The sequence below is a fragment of the Myotis brandtii genome, unplaced genomic scaffold, assembly GCF_000412655.1.
Source record: "Myotis brandtii unplaced genomic scaffold, ASM41265v1 scaffold915, whole genome shotgun sequence".
In the NCBI taxonomy this organism is placed as follows: Eukaryota; Metazoa; Chordata; class Mammalia; order Chiroptera; family Vespertilionidae; genus Myotis; species Myotis brandtii.
The window spans coordinates 1,851,335-1,854,631 of NW_005371769.1; the positions used below are offsets into that span (position 1 = coordinate 1,851,335).

Below are 3,297 nucleotides of genomic sequence, written 5' to 3' on the forward strand. Positions count from 1 at the left end.
AAGTGCGGTCGTGAACGCATCGCTCCTTGGCTGCCCGCCTGCACTGTGGGCAGAATGGCAACCCTTCACTTAAAAAAATGTTTGTATTGATCTCAGAGAGGAAGGGAGAGGGAGAGAGAGAAACACCGATGATGAGAGAGAATCATAGATCCGCTGCCTCCTGCACACCCGCCACCGGGGTCAAGCCCAAAACCCGGGCATGAGCCCTGACCGGGAATCTAACCGTGACCTCCTGGTTCATAGGTCAATGCTCACCCTCTGAGCCATGCCGGTCAGGCAGCCCTTCATTTGGAAGCAGAGTTTCACACGACTTAGATACTGTGACCTGATGTACAGCGTCTAGAATCTCAAAAATGCGTTCGAGGGAGCAGCATGCAAGAGGAAGGTGAAAGGAAGTTGGGAAGAAAGCTACAGGGTTAGGGGAAAATCCAGGCGGCGTGGCTGCTCCCTGGCAGAGTGGAGTCCAGCTCATACCGCCGACCTTGCCTCCACCCTCTCCCCGGACCTGAGCTTGATGGGAAGGTGAGCCTGTGTCTCCGAGGGGTGTTGCCAAGGCCTGGCTGCAGCCCTGGGAGGGCAGATCCCAGGGGCGGGCGATGGGACTCGGAGAACGAGGCGGCCCTTGAAGCAGCACCTGTGGCAGAACAGTCGGGATTTCTCCACGACAAGGCGCTGGTTAACTCATCTTCAAGCCTAAGGCCTCCGCTTGGCTCTGGCGCAGGGCCTTGCTCTGTGACCCCTCCCCTGGGAGCTGCTGGTGGCTGCTCCCCACGGACCACAGGCGTGGCATCCGCCTCCCGCTGCTCTCTCCCTCCTGCCACTCAGAGGTCCTGGCTGCTCTGAGGGCTCCGGGGAGCCGCTAAGCCCAGGGAGTTGGAGGGGAGGCACCGGGGGCCCAGGCCCGACACAGAGGGCGGCGCCCCCCCACCCCCCCGCCACGCGGGCCTCATCTCCGGACCCGGAAAGCACTGTGTTCTGCGCCTTCGTGGGATGGGGCTGCTTTACCTCTGCTCCTCCGAGTGCTGCTCCCGGCTGGCGGGTGTGGCCGCTCCCTGCGCAGAGGATTCCAGAAACCCGCAGAAAGCAGCGCCGCGTAAGGTTTCCTGTTGAACAGTTCCTGTTGAACACGTTCCCCACTTTGCCGGGACACCTCACATGGAGGCAAGGGGAAGTCTGGGGGCCTCTTCCTGATGAAACTGCCCAGATGAGGCTCCCGGGCCCGGCTGTCTCACCTGCGCTCTTCCGGGTCCCCCCTGCCACCGTCCCTCACGGACCCAGCGCCAGGCTCGGGGACGGACAGCACAGAGGTCTGGGGAGCGTGGGGAAATGAGGTCGGAGGGCAGAGCTGCCCAGGGCGTGGGTGTTGGGATCTCCAGGACTTGGCTTTTGGCTTGTTCCGCTCCGTGTGGCCTGATAACAGTCTCCACGTCAGGGCTCAGTCGTGGGCTTGTGACCAGGCCGCCTGGCCGAGGCTCCAGGCAGGCTCCGCGCGCCCTCCTCTCCACCAGGCGCCTGCCTGGCTGCCACGCTCAGCTTCACCAAAGAACCGAAGGCAGTTTAAGGACCCCTCCCGCTCGCTCGTGCCATCTGCTTGTGTCTCGCCCCACCTTTCACAGCCAACCACGCGGCGGCCGTAAGTGGGAAGCGCTACCCTGACCTGTAGCCAGCTTCCTCTGTGGCTCCCCCCCCTCCCCCGTCCGTCTGGCTGCCCGGTGACTCGCCCCGGACGTCTTGCTGTGTGGAGTCCGGTGCAGCCTCTCTCCCTATTGCAATCGCCTCAGTAAAGTCCTCCTCGCCCTCCCTAGTGAGCGTGAGAGCGATTCTTTCTGTAACACCTACAGCTCAATACACGATGATGCTGCAAGATCAATGCCAGAGGCAGGAGGAAACCCAGATGGGCCAGGGAAAGGCAGGGCCAGAGTGAGAGAATGCGCGCAGGAACCCGAGGAGCCGACGGCAGCGGGCCCCCACCCGACGCCTGCAGCATCGCGTTTGCTCAGCCAGGAACCAGCAGCCGGGAAACGGGGGAACCTGACCCCTGGTAGAGGGTCCAGTGAGGCTCTGCAGGCCCCCGCCCGCCAAGCTGCCCCCTTCTGCCCGGGCACCCCTTCTGAAGCTGCCCCCTTCTGCCCGGGCACCCCTTCTGAAGCTGCCCCCTTCTGCCCGGGCACCCCTTCTCAAGTTGCAGTGTCTCCCAGTCCCCCCTCCCCTCCTGCCGCCAACAGAGAAAAGAGCCTCTTGCCACCCAGGGCGTCTTTGCCAGTCTCAAAAGGGGCAAGAAGGGCCTGGACACAGGGCACAATAGGGAACTGACCACCCCTCTGATCTGTCATAGTCTCATGGTACCAACCCACAAGCCAGGGTGGTACACACAAGGCCACCACGCCTCCCTGTGGGAAGAAAACGCAGACCCAGTGTTCCCTGAGCAGCTGCTCCGTCCAGCACCTCCCGTGGCCACGGTCACGCTCTCCCGCCTTGGAGCGGGAGCTTGTGGGTTAGGAGTTAGGAGCAGAACTGGAGCCACTGATCAGAGAGCCCTGCAGTGGGCCTGACCCCGCTGCTCCTCAGACACTGATCGGAATCGCGTGTTTAATTAACCTCCGCTGAGTGTGCTGGGTGAGGGGGCAGAATGTTCTAGCAGCGGGGGACTCACACGTGTATTCAAGGCTCTTCTAGAACTCTCTGCCAGACCCGCCCCCAGTCCTGCCCCTATCTCCTCCCAAGGGAGTGTGGCCGGACTCACAGGCAGCATTTATTTCCACCTTTCTCATGGTCATGGTAGGACTTCCTGCTTGTACACGGGTCTCGACTCACGGAAATGCCCCAGGACAGTGGCAGCCCTCCACGTGGGTCCCGGCAGCCGGCGGGCAGGGCGGCTGGTCTCCCTCAGTAACACCTGGCTCACCGCACTCTTGATGCTGCTCTGTGTTTGCCTGTGCCGGGCCAGGGTCCCCTTCCCTTCGGGAGGCGGCCCCTGCACCCTGGACCAGAGTGGGGCCACGGGGTCCCAGCGAGCGTGGCCACAGAGCCACACGCGGCCATCACTTGCCCTCCGACGAGCTGGCCTTCAATCTCTCCAGGCGGGAAGGCGCACCTGGCTGCACCGCTCAGATGCCACGAAGATCAAGAAAAGTAAACGATTTTGTGCACCTGCCTCCCTCCAGCTAGAAAGAGATCTTGCTATTATCTCTGGGCTTTTTCTATCGAAATCCACCACTAAACATCAAAGGCCGCCAAGTTTCGCGGGGAAGGCAGATCTGCAGCTTCCTCTCTCCCACGCGCCTCCCGAAGTGAACC

General features: G+C 62.3%; 1 protein-coding gene across 1 annotated transcript in view; it reads right to left on the bottom strand.

Annotated features, from left to right (window-relative positions):
• CDH4 (cadherin 4, type 1, R-cadherin (retinal)) overlaps positions 1-1,420 on the bottom strand; it is a 151,752-nt gene extending 150,332 nt beyond the window's left edge. The window contains exons 1-2 of the mRNA XM_014532776.1: positions 1,233-1,420; positions 1,006-1,103 (exon numbers count right to left, since the gene is read on the bottom strand). The gene's annotated coding sequence lies outside the window, so the exon portion shown is untranslated. The remainder of the gene's footprint in view (positions 1-1,005; positions 1,104-1,232) is intronic.
• Positions 1,421-3,297: the final 1,877 nt, after the last annotated feature.